This window comes from Macaca nemestrina, chromosome 6 (genome assembly GCF_043159975.1).
Source record: "Macaca nemestrina isolate mMacNem1 chromosome 6, mMacNem.hap1, whole genome shotgun sequence".
Classification (NCBI taxonomy): domain Eukaryota; kingdom Metazoa; phylum Chordata; class Mammalia; order Primates; family Cercopithecidae; genus Macaca; species Macaca nemestrina.
The window spans coordinates 115,909,708-115,926,409 of record NC_092130.1 but is presented as its reverse complement, the minus strand read 5'-3'; the positions used below and the strand labels follow the sequence as shown (position 1 = coordinate 115,926,409).

The 16,702-nt window shown below is 36.5% G+C and overlaps 1 protein-coding gene across 15 annotated transcripts in view; it reads right to left on the bottom strand.

Annotated features, from left to right (window-relative positions):
- The window catches only part of LOC105499433 (phosphodiesterase 4D), a 1,582,997-nt gene that overhangs the window by 605,698 nt on the left and 960,597 nt on the right, over nt 1-16,702 (bottom strand). The window lies entirely within an intron of this gene.

Genomic DNA, 16,702 nt, shown 5'->3' with positions numbered 1-16,702 from the left:
TCAGCAAATCGACGTTATCATCTACTTAACGATTTTTTATCATTGTAAACAATGCATGTTTATCCATCCTTACTTCCCCACCTGGAGCAATGCAGGCCATGTCACATGAAATGCCTATTCTGACCATTACAACATCCAGACTCATTCTGGGGCTTAATCTCTTTTACTGCAGGTGCATCCACTTGTTACATTTCAGATTAGCAGCCTCAAAGAACTAGCCTCTTCCCAGTACCTGTCCTTCAATTACCGCATCATTTTCTCTAACAATTGCACTCTTTCAACCATTATATATGTGACAAGGCATGAGCTTGCTTCCTCCCTTGTCATGCTCCTGAGTCCTCTTCACTTTGTCTCAGCCCAAAAGGAAGCACAATATTCCAGCTGAGGTCTGAATGATGCAGGGTCAAGTGCACTCATTACCTCTTTATTTTGGGTTATTCTAGTTCTATTAATACAGCTCAATATGCTATGTGAAATTTCCAAATAGGTTCCATATTTTACCTTCAAAACTGTATGGCAGATACAAATACTACATTATCTGTGATTACTGTGAATGAGGTTAGCACATTATTACATCGTTGTGAATATCATACTTGGCTTCCTGGAGACGGACTATTCATGTATCAGGGCCCTCCTGTGATGACATACAGTCAGTGGTGCCCTCAGAATGGCATATCTTCTAGTCTTGTCTTACTCTTAAAAACAAAACGAAACAAAAAACCCACATTCTTTCTTTGTTCTAGCTACACAGCTGTAAAATCAGAACTGAACATAATGGTGGGAAGAGAATACTCTTTAATTTCAGTATTTAATCTCCTGATACTTTCTGGACATCTGAAAGTATTAATACATGCATTTCCATGAGAAATATTACTGCTTATATAATAAATAAGGATGTCATACAAAATTAACAAAGTAATAATTCAAGGACACATTTGGGTGCCAAAGAATATAGTTTTCTAATTTTTACAGGAAAATATGTAAAGTAGCATAAAATTTTCATTTGTAAATTGTGCAAACTGTGTTAGAAAAAAATGACTTAATGCAGATGAGAGATTTCATTGAAATGCTCTTAAAATCCTGCTATTGATCCATGTAAGTCAACTCTATCAATTCTACTGATGAAGAAATAGGTATTTTAAACACAATGCTTTCAGGAGTATACAATGCTGACAAATATGCAAAAAAATTACAAAACTCCAAGAAAATCAAGTAATGAGTGCTAGCCAAACTTTTATCTGAACTAGGCTAACTCAGTGATATTATCATTGTCTTTAATGGAGAAAAATGAATAATGTTAATCTTTAGTGGACTTAGATTTAGTAATACAATGAACAGCTATAAAATTTGTGGATCAGAATTAGAGGAGGGGAAAAACACATTAATCAAGTAGACATGTTAACAAAATAATGGATTAGTCAAGATTACATTTGAATAAATTAGCAAAGCAAAAGAAATACATCAAAATATCTAATATCTAGTAACTTACAAAAGAAAAAATGCTATATATTTTACATACTAATTCATACACATGCCCAACAAATAACTACCATTTCTAGTCTTCATGTGCACCATAACATGTGTAATATATGAAACAAAAATTTGCTCCTCCCTGATGTATATTTGTATGAAAATCTTTTAAGGTAACATGAGAATGAAAGAGATTCTTTTTCATGCTAGACATACAGGTTTTTAAACACATCATTTGGTTGATGTAAAGCACATTTGAAATAGGCGTTAGGAACCTCAATTTAAGAACAATATATGCAAGGCTGATGTACTGGATACTTCCTAAATACTGTACTGTACAAAATACTTTGGAGCACTTAGCAATGATTAATTGGTGTGAAGACTCAGGTACTGAAAGATCATTTCCCTTTTTTTCTTGTGCCTTTTGCTTGTCTCGATTGACGCTCTGAAGAAGCCAAGGATACAGAAGGAGTGGAGAAAGCACGCAACCCAAATTACCCAAAGGAGCTGCTCATAATGAACCTGAATGAAAATAGATTTTGGGGAGAGGTGGGGGAAAGTGGCCATAATCTTCAATATTCTTTTGATGTGTTATGGCTTTCAAAGTTGTGATTTTTCTCAAGGTAAAGCTGTTTGATGCAGATAGACTCATCTGTCAATCAAACATCTTTTACTCATGGCCAGGTCAAATACTTGACTATTCTAGTAGTGGTATCAAACTCTTAGTGCCAATATAAAACAGCCAACTCACCTAGCCAGGGAAAAGAAATAATAAGAAAATGAAAAAATGCACTGAGTCTTTATATCCTGTATTCAGGACACAGGAAGGGGAACATCACACACCGGGGCCTGTTGTGGGGTGGGGGGACGGGGGAGGGATAGCATTAGGAGATACACCTAATGTAAATGATGAGTTAACGGGTGCAGCACACCAACATGACACATGTATACATATGTAACAAACCTGCACGTTGTACACATGTACCCTAGAACATAAAGTATAATTAAAAAAAAAAAAGAACTGCATTTTTTTATTTTGTTATTTTGTCATTGTTGTTTATGTGTTTTTGTTTTTGTTGTTTTGTTTTATTATCAAATAAATTGTTTTAGGTGGATAATATATAATAGCCATGTCACGCATTTCTGAAAGAACAACTTATTTCACCTGGCCCCATAAATGTAAATATTTCATAAATTCCAGAAGCTTTGGCATTCATCTACATCTGCTTTCCAGACTGCTTGCTATTTCATGATCGTTTTCATGATTTTCATTTTCCTTATGAATTGAGTTTGCGCTTGAAACATTTCAAGCCTAGGGAAGCAATCTTGTGAGCTGACAGATCTTATTGGGAGCAACCTTGCTCATAATTTTGACTTCCACTTCCACTCTTATACAACAAATATCCATGTATAGACTCAACATTTGCCTAAAAATTCAAGTCTCCTTAAGAGTCACAAAACGTTGTATCACCTTTTAAGACTGTTGCTACTACAAATGGCATAGGACACAGGATTCTAAAACCTAGTGCTATAATGGGCTATAAGTCGGGTTAAAGAAGTGAGAATGCTATGCTTTTAACTTCAAAATTTGGCAAGACATACCATTTTTAAATAAGAAACATTTTTTATTTGGATTATCCTTTTCTTATACTATTTTATTATACAATCTTTAATAGTATTTAATCAGATTTTAATGAAACCTGGTACACCGGCTTTCTTTTAATTATCAACTAACAATAGTATTTACAATTTTCAAATAACTTTCATATATACTACAATCTTCACAGAAACCCATGGGGGAAAAAGGGGACAGGAGAGGAACTAAAATATATCAAACACACTAAGTTGAGCGGTTACCATGATTTATATATCATTCCTCTTTATGCACAACTTAGGACAAATTTCTTTCTGATCTTAGTATCATAAGTAGTGTGCTTCCCTGAGCCATCAAGCTGTTTATCTAATGGACACTGGGGTTTGTGTTTAAGCTTCCTGATTTACCCTGGATCCTAGGAAGCTTAGTGAGAACTTTACATTCCATCTTGCATACCCTTGGACTTCATGGTCTGCTTAACTCTTGAAAGATGGAAGGCTCTCTGCCTCCCTTGAGATCTAAACAAAATTGATTTGAACTTCCTAATATCATGACCAGTAAGAATCCCAAAACTCACCTCTAAATTTCTGATAATTTCCTAAAGGCTGGGCTCATTGACCTGCTTTGCCAACACAACACAGTTCATTTTGATTCACATGCCACCAACACCATCAAAATCACTTACTCAAGGTTCTTCTGAGGCTTGAAGTAAGACATACATATATTAGTGGTCTTCCCAACCCCAGTAACTCCCTGTACCCTCCCCAAAACCGGCCACCCCTCGATCCATGGTCAGTACTGGGGAGGGATCTGTTTATGGATTATACCCACAGTTCTCAGCCTTCAAGGCTGCTTTTCCTCATCCTCTCCTCTCTCCTAATTTCTCTGCCTCATCTCCACCATTCTCATTGGCTCTTTAGCACTAAATTCTTCTTCTGTTATGCAGAGAAGTTTTCGCCCTCAGAGCACTTGAGCACCTACCTATAGTCAAATCCTCAAGAGACTTTCTTCCTATCCCCAGGGCATGTTCAAAATAGCTCTTCTAGACCAGCTGCTGCGGCTGACTCCTGTAATCCCAGCACTTTGGGAGGCTGAGACAGGTGGATCACCTAAGGTCAGGAGTTCGAGACCAGCCAGGCCAACATGGTGAAACTCTATCTTTACTAAAAATACAAAAATTAGATTGCACCTGTAATCCCAGCAACTCGGGAGGCTGCGCCAAGAGAATCGCTTGAAACTGGGAGGCGGAGGTTTCAGTGGGATGAGATCACACCACTGCACTCCAGCCTGGACAACAAAGGGACACTCTGTATCAAAACAAAACAAAACAAAACAAAACAAAAAAAAAACCTTCTAGCAAAGACATTTCTCTTCCTTCCTCAAGAGGATTCTGGTGCCATTTGTAAAGGTAATATAATTTTTTTTCATCTATTACATACATATGTGAGTAGGAACATCATACGTTATTTCTCTTTGCCCTTTCTCAAAATTGTCACTATAAGTTATGCACATATAACTTTGTTGGTTGTCTTAAAAGCTGCCTGGGAAAAACAGGGGTTTAAAAATGACAAATTAAATAATGTATTATCTCACTGAATCCTTACAATAAATCTAGGTAATTGCAACTATTGTATTTTTCTCTTATAAATGAGTTAAGTGACGCTCATAAAAGGTGATTTGCTCAAAGTTAACCAGTCAGCATCAGAGTTAAATTTGAACTTAGCTCAATACATCTTTAAAGCATGGGGTCTTTCCCTTGCATTGTACTACTGGCTAAGAGAGATAGGTATGAGACCCCTCAAATGCTCTATCAAAATATACATGCCACTTCCTCTTCCTACCCACTCTTCAGCCTCCAGATTTTCTTACTACTGGGTTGAGAGAATGACAGCTGATTTTTTCCCCCCACAAACTCTTGCGGTTATTTCTGATAAATGATACAACTGCCTTCCCTAATGACATTCTCCAATCCTCACCATCTCCACCACACTGGGAACTATGGCTTTTTAAAACATTGAAGTTAATTTTTCAGGATGTTCTCTGACCAAAATATATATAATGATATAGTTATTTATTTTCTTTCAATAAAACCTCATTCTATACATATATAGTGTGATTGTAACCACTATGCTAAAGAATTGATATATTTAAAAACTAACACATAGGATATGTATGCTGGAATAATGAGAGAAATTAATTAGTACTGATAATATTAATAAAAATTATCATTTCTACAATGAGATTTGAAAGGAGGAGGCCAGATGAGGCAAAGCTTTATGCTGTATTATATATAATACAAAGCCAGTACATTTTCTTGGCAACTGAAGAGATATTAGGGAGATGATTTTTAGAGCTGAGTTTGACAGTAAAGGATGTATAAAAAGAACGAAGAGCCACACATAGAGGCTGGTCTACGTCTGAAGACCACATCATGTACTGTGATGAAAAGTAATTAAAATGAAACATCAATGTTATAGATGCAGAAAGGGGCATAATCAAGCATCAGAGCCAGCTGTGGAGATAATTTACAGACTTTTGTCTTACCAGCAAGATAAAACATACACATCTTCAAGGAAAGAAAGATTCCTATATGAAAGTGAATGAGCTAGTTACTAGTTTTGAAGAAATAGTCTTAGATAAGGTGATTTATAGCAATAGCATTTAGATTTTGCAGATACCCACAATTCGGCAGGATGGCTGCTTTTGCAAATCCAGTTCAACTCTCCCAAGTGCCAGAAATCAAGACATGTGTGAATTATTTATGCTCAAGATGACAATTTTTATAGAAATCTTATCTATCCCCTCAAAAACATGGACTATCACCTAAAAACCTGAAATTAATATTAAAAGCCATAAATTCTCAGGACACAATTCTGGAAAAGTAATGTTTACTCTAAAATATTTTATTGAGCACCTACTATGTGTCAGGCACTGTGCTAAGAACTGAGAATCTAATGAAGCAGGGCCTGAGTAAGACAGTCATAAACAGAAAATCCATCATGTATAAGGTAGGCACTGACTCAACATGGGAGGGCACATCAGGCGATTCTTGCTGAGGCTTGAGAGATGCAGAGGAATAAACTATCCCTCATAATTCAAACTTAACCCAAGGTATTGTCCCTGCATTTACTGAACAAGAATGTGAAATAGAAGTGGCAGTTTAGACCTCCAAGCAACCTATAGTTAATGGGTAAGATCTAGGTTGGAACTGGCCTGCCACTGATTACCCTAGGCAACCTGGTTAACCATTCACAGCTAGTTGCCTAATCTGTACTATAACAATATTTATTGGATACTTACTGAGTGACAGGTGTTCTAAGCACTAGACTGGTTTTCTCATTTAATCTTCACAGCAACCCTATGAAATGAGAACTATTTATTGTCCCTATGTTACAGATCATGGAGAGGTTAGATAAGTGACCCAAGGTTGCACCCTTAGTAAGTAGATAACAAGCCCTTGTTGACGACTTGGGGGATGATTTAGTAAAATAATGCCTATGAAAAAATTATTCTACACCTGGAATGGATAACCTTTTAAATGTGATAGTTATTATCTTTATTATTTTTTATAGCACAAGCCCCCTACCTTATCTCAAAACACAGCACAATAACATTATTTGAAAAATATAAAAGGTTATTTAATTAAAATTTCCCCTGACAATTTAATTTTTATTTATCATTCTTTTCTGTACACACAATTATTTATTAGGAAAAAATTTTAAAAGTACCTATTAAGTGCAACACTACGCTGGATATTGTGGTATAAAGTAGAAGAAAGTAGTCAAGGTGGCTACCCCAATGAATAGAACAGATTATAATGTTACTACCTGGTCTCAGAGGCTAGCTTGGTCTCAAAAAGTTCTTTGAAGCAAAAGGCTGTGTGCAGTGAAGACCTCACAGAATGTGGCCACCCTTTCAAATGATGACATCCTGAGGCAACTTAGCATTTACCCACTCTCAAAAATCAAATCTGGCATGGATTATTTTCTAAAACATAGGAGTCTTCCCACAAATATTTTCTTCTTTTAAAATTTACACACGCAAAGGTTTAAGGCTTCACTGCTTTACTTTAGGACTTGTAAGAGGTCTCTTTCACTGATCTCAATACCACTATGGTTTTCCCAGTTTGCCCACTGTCAGCTTGCTAGTTAGGGACTCTCCATCATTATGCCAATTATTTGTTTTAAACTTACTGAGCAACCCAATGACAGGGTTCTTAAGACTGAGAACTTCATACCATGTTATTTCCTTAAATTAAATGGAGAATATATGAAAAAGGAAGGGCCTGAGACCTTTATCAAGAGTAGAGTTGGGAAGATATGAGAAATGTACAGACTGCATATGGAATGTGTTTTCTTAAATACTGTGGATATCAGCATTAATGGGCATAAAGTTGCTGTCTTCCCCATGAAAAAGGCTGCCATTTAAAGTTAGGTTTTGTGGAGAAGGAAGTAAGCAAAATACCCAAGGTAGACAGGCTAAGGATTTTCTATAGGAGAGGCCAAATACTTGAGAAACGCATCAGAGCTCAGGCCTGGAGTCATGTGTTGATTTATGTGTGATTTCTCTGCATTACCTTTAATGGAAGAACAATTATGCCTGAAGAAGACAGAAATGAGTAAATTAACTAGATAAGATATAAGATCATAGATTTTTATAGCACCTTAGTGATTAGTTAAGTCAACCTTCTCATTTTCATATTTAGAAAAGAAAAATATGGAAACTCAAGGGAGAGAAAGGATGGAGTTCCCTGACAAGTGACTAAGAGTTCTTAGAATCTTATTTAGAGTTTTAGAGCCACAGCAAAAATTCTACAAAGAAAGCTCTTTATAAAGTGGTGAGCACTGAATGCTGACAATAATAGTGGAAGCTCTGCTGAGATGATTAGAAGAGATGAAAGGAATTCATAATATCGGCTAAAGTCACAGTATCCTCCAGGGTTTATTCTCATGACCTAGAAAATTATAAGGCTATTTAATAATATCCCTTAACTTACATACTTTATTTGTCATTTACTCCTATTTATCTTGGAGACATAAAAGAGAATTTAAATGTATAAATATTTAAACTGGGTTATATCAGTTCTGGTTAAAGTCATATTATGTTTCCTTATTTCCAGTACATTTCTCAGAGACTGGTGACACTTTCAAGTAAGCTTCACAGAGGTTTTGAAGAAACTTTTGTAAAAGCAGGTTACATATATATGGATTTGTGACATTCTAACATAAACCACAGAAAGGTTCCTATTTAAAAGGGAGCAAAGCTGAATCATTTTGCCTTTTCTTCCCACTGTGATTTTTATTCATTTGAAGATAAAATTCAAAGCAAACATCTTAAAGCTTCTGTTTGTCACCCAAGAGTTATTTCAAGGCAGCATAGGAAATCTCACATTTTCAAAATCAGGTCATGAAAATGGAACTGCAGTCTAATTAATATGTTCATAAAACAGTTTCCACCACCACCAAATAAAACAACAACAACAATTAAGATCAACTCTGCATTCTTTGGAATCCCAAGAAACACAATCCATAGGAGAAATTCTCATCACAAAACAGTTTCAAATTTAATAATTAAGAATTGTAACATTTCTGTCACATCTCTACTCATTTCCCCCGACATAATACTTTGTGTATATAATTTCTGAAGGAGAGTAAAACGTCCTTTATTGACTGGATATATTCATTCAACATCACTGACCTTTTTCCAACTTGTTTGACTTTCTTGTACTCTCTCTTCAGTAACCTTTCCAATTTCTCCTAGTAGCTGTTCCATCATCTTACTAAGCTCCTTCACCTGCTTCTCCCTTGTCCTCTTTCTGAGATGTGATCTTGAATTCTATTTAATACTTCCCAGAGAAAACACAGGGCATAAAACAAAAACTCCCTCAGGCACTCCTTCCACCTACCTAATCTCCACATTATCTGCATTCTCCCTCCTTTCCTCCCTCCTATCTCAGAGGGTGTCATGTCCACACGTTTCCCAGCTCTATACCAGAATAATTCCTTAGGGAGGTGCTTCCTACTCTTAAAAGTACTTGGTGTTCTTTACTAGCTACTGTGTTTTTCTCCTCTCCTTCTCCTCTGTCCTCCTCTTCTTCTCCTCCTCCTTCGTTCTTATGCAAAATTTTGAAACAAGTAGTTTGCACAACTTTTCTCTGCTTTTATTACTCCTGAAATATAACTTACCCCCAGACACTCCCTTAAACCACTCTCTGATGTATTATCAGTAACTACTAATTCCCAAATCCATCAAATATATTTTCACTTTGAAACTTAAGGTATTTGGATCAAGTCAGTTAAGTTGTTTCTCCTTCTGACTCCTGTAACACCTTGTATATATCTATGTTAATATGCTCCATACTATACTGTAATTATTTGTTTCTGTGGCTGTTCTCCTTACTAGTTTGAGTATCTCCAAGGCAGGACTCTTATCACATTCATTTGGGCATCCCCTATGAATAAATAAATAAGTGTCTCCCACCTGTTCCATTATAATTCACTAACCATGACATTTTTCAGCAACTCAGATACTGGGCTATATGATGACTAAAATGCTTCTTTGACTGGCAAGTAGATCTGATTTCAGATAATACTAATATTCTTTACTTGCACACAAAATAAAGTTTAAAGACATACAATTAGTTGAGTATTTTGAAGAAAGTAATAATCATGGCAGCAAAACCTAAAATGTGGATGATCTTTTACTGTTGGCAAAGCATTCTCAAAACCATTTCGTCTGTCACAAAGTAAAGCTGGAGCCCTTATCAAAGCAGGACCAGAGATAGGCAGTTTGAACAGGGCTCAACAACGCCCCGCAGAGATGGTGAATAGAGTTGAATTCATCTATACTCCACACACCAAGTGTGTACCCAGAGGAAAGGGTGATTTTTGCTTTGGACAGGTTCTATCCATTCACCAAGTACTGTAGTTTGCATTTCTACTTCATCTGTTCAAAGTGTGGCACCTTTCCTAACACATTGTCCAGAGAGGCACTTTTTACTGAAAGGATCCTATAGGCCACAGTGAACTTGGAAACAGAGTTCACCACAAATTCCTTTTAAATTTCTCATTCTGAGAAAACAGAGAAAGAGCTGCTGATACAGTCTAAGTATAGGTCATTGTTCTGATACTAAAGGGAAGAGTTTCTCAAGGAAAGGTTATTCACATTCAGTAGGCATCCTACATACTTAGCCAGGTTGCTAAATAACAGGGTAAATCTACTTATTTTCTCTGGTCTACTGCTAATGTAATTTTCAAAAAGATCCATAAACAAGAGTGCTAAGTCATCTGCCACAAGAACAATATGGTTAATTTAAGAGATATTGGGCTCTAAAATCAGGCCAGACCTGGTTTTGAGCTTCCCTAGCAATAGATACGTGAACTTCAGCAAGGTATCTAATCTCTGTGAGCATTACCTTCCTCATCTGCAAACAGAGATTGGATGAGATATTCTCAGAAAGTTATATTGCCATTCAAGGATGTAACTTATGTGAAAACATATGGCACGCAGAGGAGTGTTCAACAGTGTTGATCTCTTCCATGAAGAATACAATAGTTATACAAGAGATTGTGGCATGTCATTGTCAACATTCTAATACATTTTTCTTCTTTTATTGTTTCGAGACAGAGTCTTGCTCTGTTGTCCAGGCTGGAGTACAGTGGCATGATCATGGCTCATTGTAGCCTCAACCTTCTGAATTGAAGAGATACTCCCACCTTAGCCTCCCTGAGTAGCTGGGACCACAGGCATGAACCACCATGCCTGGCTACCTTTAAAAAAATATACAGAGAGACAGGGTCTCACTACTTTGTTCAGGCTGGTCTCTAATAAATTGTTATTACCAATGTGCCGTGAGATTTTCTTTAATAGCCTACTTCTTAACATGAAGTGGGTAAATATCTTCTGTGATAGTTTTCAACAGCAGTAAAAACTCAAAGAGCTTTCACAAGGTCACACAAAACATTAACATTCCAGAAGTTGAATTAGAAACCTGGAGTGCTTTTTTTTTTTTTTTTTTTTTTTTTTTTTTTGAGACGGAGTCTCACGCTGTTGCCCAGGCTGGAGTGCAGTGGCGCGATCTCGGCTCACTCTAAGCTCCGCCTCCCGGGTTCCCGCCATTCTCCTGCCTCAGCCTCCTGAGTAGCTGGGACTACAGGCGCCCGCCACCGCGCCCGGCTAATTTTTTTTTTTTTTTTTTTTTTGTATTTTTAGTAGAGACGGGGTTTCACTGTGGTCTCGATCTCCTGACCTTGTGATCCTCCCGCCTCGGCCTCCCAAAGTGCTGGGATTACAGGCTTGAGCCACCGCGCCCGGCCTGGAGTACTTTTTTTAATTTTTTTTTTTAAGTTTATTTATGTTTCCAGCCAACAGCCTGATTATGTAGACTCTAGATTATCTATCTTTGAAATCATATAGAGAGAGACATATATGTATAAATTTTACACAACATAATCCTTAGTTGCAATATAATGCCTTGGTTATGTTTATAGGCTGGTACTTCTCAAACAACAGGAAATGTCATCTAATAGTCCATCAAGTTATGAGCAGTTGCAGCAGTTATGGCTTGGAGACATTATTGAGCTACTGCAAAAATGTAGATAATGCTATAGCTAGACAGAGTATTAATGAGCATTAACGTTTGTGGGATATGATTGAAAGACGAGAGAAAAGGATGAGGGATTTTTTTTAAAAAGGAACATTCAACCTATGGCAAGTAAAAAACTGGTTGTTTAGTTTTTTTGGGTCCTTCTTTGCATCTCAAAATTTGAAACTATTTTCCATTTTCCTTTACTTGCGTATTTTTCTCTGAACCCAAATATGTCAACATTAGTGTAAGTAACTCAATAATAGTCAACTAAAAGGAAGAAGCAAAAAGGAGTGGAAAGTGAAGAATTTAAAAGAAGCCAAAACATCATACATTCTTAGTAAATAATTTTCATATGATGAGGAATAATTTCTTATTTTTTTCCTTTTGTAAGGTTTCTAAGACCTCCTTGGCTTATGTCACTCAGTCCTCTGAAGATGTAACCTCACAGCGATTTAAAGTGCACAAACTATTTTACTATAACAGAAAGGCTGCTAGAACTAAAGACTAAAGACTACTTTTCATTTCCATAAGTTGTAAGCACATTGATATTACTAACAACAACTTTGCTCCTCTATCATAGCATTCTTAATCAAATTATTTTTAAAAACACTAAAACATAAAAATGAACATTTGTATTTTCATTTTTAAATTCGAAGGTATTACTAGAAAAAATCAAGGGGCATACAGCTGAAGACAGTAAAACAGAAAGCCAAGAGAAAAGTTTTATGTTTAATAGGATCGACAGCTCCTATAATGGAAAATCTTTGCTACATTATATCTAAGCCTGAATTTCTGCCTTAAACAATGGCTGACTTTACTATTGAGCCCTAGGGATTTGTGAATGAGATGAGTTTGTATAATTATGAGCTCCATCTAAACTTTATTGGTCCTAAGTGTTTACAAGTAAATTGTATTTGGCCCTAACAGGAATTCAGAGTTAAGCTAGGAGTCTGGTATTTATATTTTAGAATTTCTGGATAGTTCTGTAACCCAGAGGAAGAGATGTTAAAGAAGCAAGGTCAGCTATTACCTGCAATTTCACTGGAAAACAAGCAGACACTGCAATAATTTTAAGTTGACTAAAATGAGCAAAGCTCCATTATCTTAAATGAGACTTGATACGTCATTTCCTTCAATGTGTACATAGTCATCAAACTCAATATTGCTCCCACCCACTAAAATTCTAATAAAATAAAATGTATTGGTCAAAACACAAACTCTGGAAAATGCACTTCTGGATTGAGTTTCTGTAGTTTCAATGTATGAAGAGAAGAAAACCTTAAAAGATGAAACTCTATGAGGCTAGATAGGAAGGATTATCTTTTCATTAGAAGGCAGGCCATCTTGCCTTTCTCTGAATATATATTCATTATATTCATAGACTTAAACATATATACATGCAAATTATGAACATATATATGAACATATTATCAATATACTGATTTATATCTTGCTTCATTCCATAAGGGATTTAGATCAAAACAGAATAAAATAATATGAGTTAGTTTATGAATTGAATGTTTGGTCTATAGAGGAACAATCAATTAACTTTCTAGACTAAACCTTATAGAAACTGATACCTGGAAAAGGACAGTCTAACAAAAGAATTTAGGGTCCTAGAAGAAGGAAAAAAGATGCCTTCATGTTGACTGAAAGTGCTACAGTCATCTCATTTTGTCTCTTCACTGGAGTTACCTCTCAGTATCATAAAGATAGTTTAAAACATTTAGATGTCCTACCTTTAAAAATTAAACCCTAAGCACCAAATAAGCAAATCATTAATCACCTTCCACAATCACTAATCCAAAATCTTCCTCTGGTGTCGTCAGAGGGGCCCTCCATGGCAGCATTCCACAGCCTCTCCTAGCCAGGGCCTTCAGCTTCTATCTTCCACTGTCCTTTTAGCCATTTGAATCCATCATTAAAAGGATGCAAAGGTATTTAAATAAAATGCCCTCCTAAATTGTTTAACTGTGAAATTCAATTGCATTCAATATAGCCTTAATGTTTCTGGCATGAAATTAGAGTATTTTTACAAATAAGATTATAAAAACGTATTATATATATTTTAAGTAAGGCAAAAAGCTGAACATGTTAGTCATGCTGTGTTATGTCATGTTAGACCCTGGCATGTGATTCCAGGTCATAATGCTTCTAAAGAGTCCTCTTAATTGCTGCTAGATGAAATTTGAATTCCTAGAAAGCTGACTTGCATTTCCCTTCTTTCGACCATGCCATACTTGTTCCTGAATGCCAGGCTCTCCATTCTCACAACTAGCCAGAAGAAAAAATAAGAAGAGCTATATAGTACTTATCTATCCAGTGAGGCAAACCCTTATCTTTGTTTGGCTTGGCAGTAAAAAGGCTGAAAAGTGTAATGGAAAGAAGCCTTCGCAATAAAATCTACCAGCAAATATTTCTAATGTAGCTTCAAAGAAGAAAGACACATTCTTCATACCACTCTTTTAGCACTGAAGGGGTAGTGTTCTATTAAGCCAAGTAATAGGACCACTTATTAACTTTAACTCATAACTGATAAATGGTGAATTTGTAATACTATTGCTCAACAATCAACACACCAGTCCTAGGGCAGGAGGATGAGAGTCCAAGTAGGGACTGTGTGCATAGGCTTCTATTTCAATCACTACTTCTGGTAAACTTTTGAAGACGACCATAGACCTCCTGTGTCTCAGCTTTTTCTCATTCTTGCTTTCCTCAAAAAGCAGGAGAGAAAGAGGACCAGCACATGCCAAGTCCTGCCTCTCCAAAGGGTATAGAGTCTTTCTAGACATAAGCTAGGGCTCGTGAAACCAAAGCACGTATCTCTTTTACAATGTTTATTATTCCTTAGCATTGGTCTGTTGCCAACTTCTGATCTGCCCCTTCATGAAGAAAAGGACCTAAATGTGAGAATGAGGATAGGGGGAGTCTTTGGAGATGAAAAGAGCAATTTGGCAAGCCCTTTATTCTAAGCACGATAATTCATGAGCCTGAAATCTCACCCTACACGGGATCTTACAGTAGGACAAAGGGAAAGAAGGTTTTCTGTCAACAAACCCCTAGAATCTCTTACTGCAGTATTGGAAGGGGAGGCTATAAATAAGAGGAAAACAATAACAATTGGGAAAGTCAAGAATCAAGCACAAAATTAATTAGGTCACCTGGAAAAAAACCACCACCTCCTTCCTTTGAGTCCAACATCATATTAATGAATCCTTTTAAGAGGCCCGGGAAGAGTAGTTATACAGAGCATTAACATTCTATATTGGTTCAGTTTGGTCACAACAACAACAACAGATTGGTATGGCATGCAGTGAAACAGATGAAGGGTTACCTAGTTCCAGGCACAAAAGAAAACCACCAGGACTCTCAACTTCTCCATTCAGCTTTCAAACATATGTATTACAGATCTAGAGGAGCATGAATAAGCAAATTTGCATTCTTTCCAAAACTACAGAGTTGAATAGCTTATTTCTTTCAAGTCGAAAGTATACGTGAGGCTAATGCAACAAAAGGTGGTTATAATGGCAGGCATTCAAAGAGTACATGGATCCTATGTATTACAACATAAACAAATGGGCTCAAACAACAGAACTTAGGTAGAACAAAAACTGTTGCTTTGTAGCAAGGTACACGTGATAGAAAGGAGACTGGTAATTTCCCCTCCCAAGCAAATCTTAAGAGGTATAAAATGAACTTTGAAGAAAAGCATAAGGCATAGAAGAAAAAATATTGACAAATGCCTACTATGTGCCAGAAACTGTTTCCAGGATCTTTTAATCTCAAGATTAAAGACTATTGATGTGAATTTGTCTGTAAGAATAATGAGGACCTCACTGCTGATGCCTGACCCTCGCCAACAGAACAAGCAAGGCGATGGCACCAAGGCTCCCCCTGACTAGGAAACTCTGGTGATGCAGTTGGAAGTGGGCCACCGAGGTTTGCAGGCATGTCACCCAAGCACTCTAGAGACTGGGGATAGTAGCTCTGGTCAGCAAAAAAGGTAGATACGCCACAGCATCGACTCTGGATGGATCTGGTGATGTTAGAAAATAAGCACCTGCATAGAGTGGGAGAGGATGTCTCCCATCCTTCTCTGCAATGGATTTTTTAGCTGAAAGCCAAAAACTCCGTAACAAACCAGCAGGTGATTTCGGTGGTACCTTAAGCTCTCAGGGAGCTTTCATTTGAGACACTGTCATAAAAGCAGTTGGAAAACCTTCAGAAACCTATATTTAGATAACTGTTATTCATCCAGAGTCCAGCCAGAACATTTACCTGAAAGATATACTTTCAAAATCAGATGCACTGCATATCCAAAACAACCCATGTTAGCAGACACAAAGCCTTAACATGTGCCTTTATTATGCATTGACAAAGTTTCTATGAAAGTCAGAATCCAGCTGACCCAAAAGGTAAGACAAAAACAAGCAATTTTAAAATAATGACCCTTTGCTCTTATAAATACCCTCAGCAATGAGTTCCTATACACATTTAATCATAAACTCCAGCAAGAAATGGCACATGACATCACATGTCCAGGGACCTTAATGTATTGCATTGAACCTTAATATATGACCAAATATCAAGGCACAAAGCAAGTTCTATGAGAGCCTGAGCACTTCCTGATTCATATGTTAGAATTCTACTAGAATTCTACTGCTTCATTCTGGTAGAAATATTTCTTGAATACCTAAAATATTCTTAACTGTGAGGCACCAACACATTTTCATATTATTTTAAAATTGAGTCAACATTCTGTTTCCCTTAACCTTCTTTTGGAAATTCAGACAAATTGATATGAGATATCAGAAATTCATGTGTGCCCTTCCCCAGGGAATTTTCAAATAAAAATAGCAAAACAACAAAAAACAAACCCTAAGCCCCACCTTTTAAAAAATTTATTAAATTGTTGCCATTCTCAAAGTTTTTTTTTTCCTCCATGAAATAGTAGCAATTTAAATGTTCTCAAGTCCTCACGCTTGACTTATCTGGGGATGCTTCATATTAACAAAGTAATTTTTATTGCATAACCATTACTTTCTCAGACA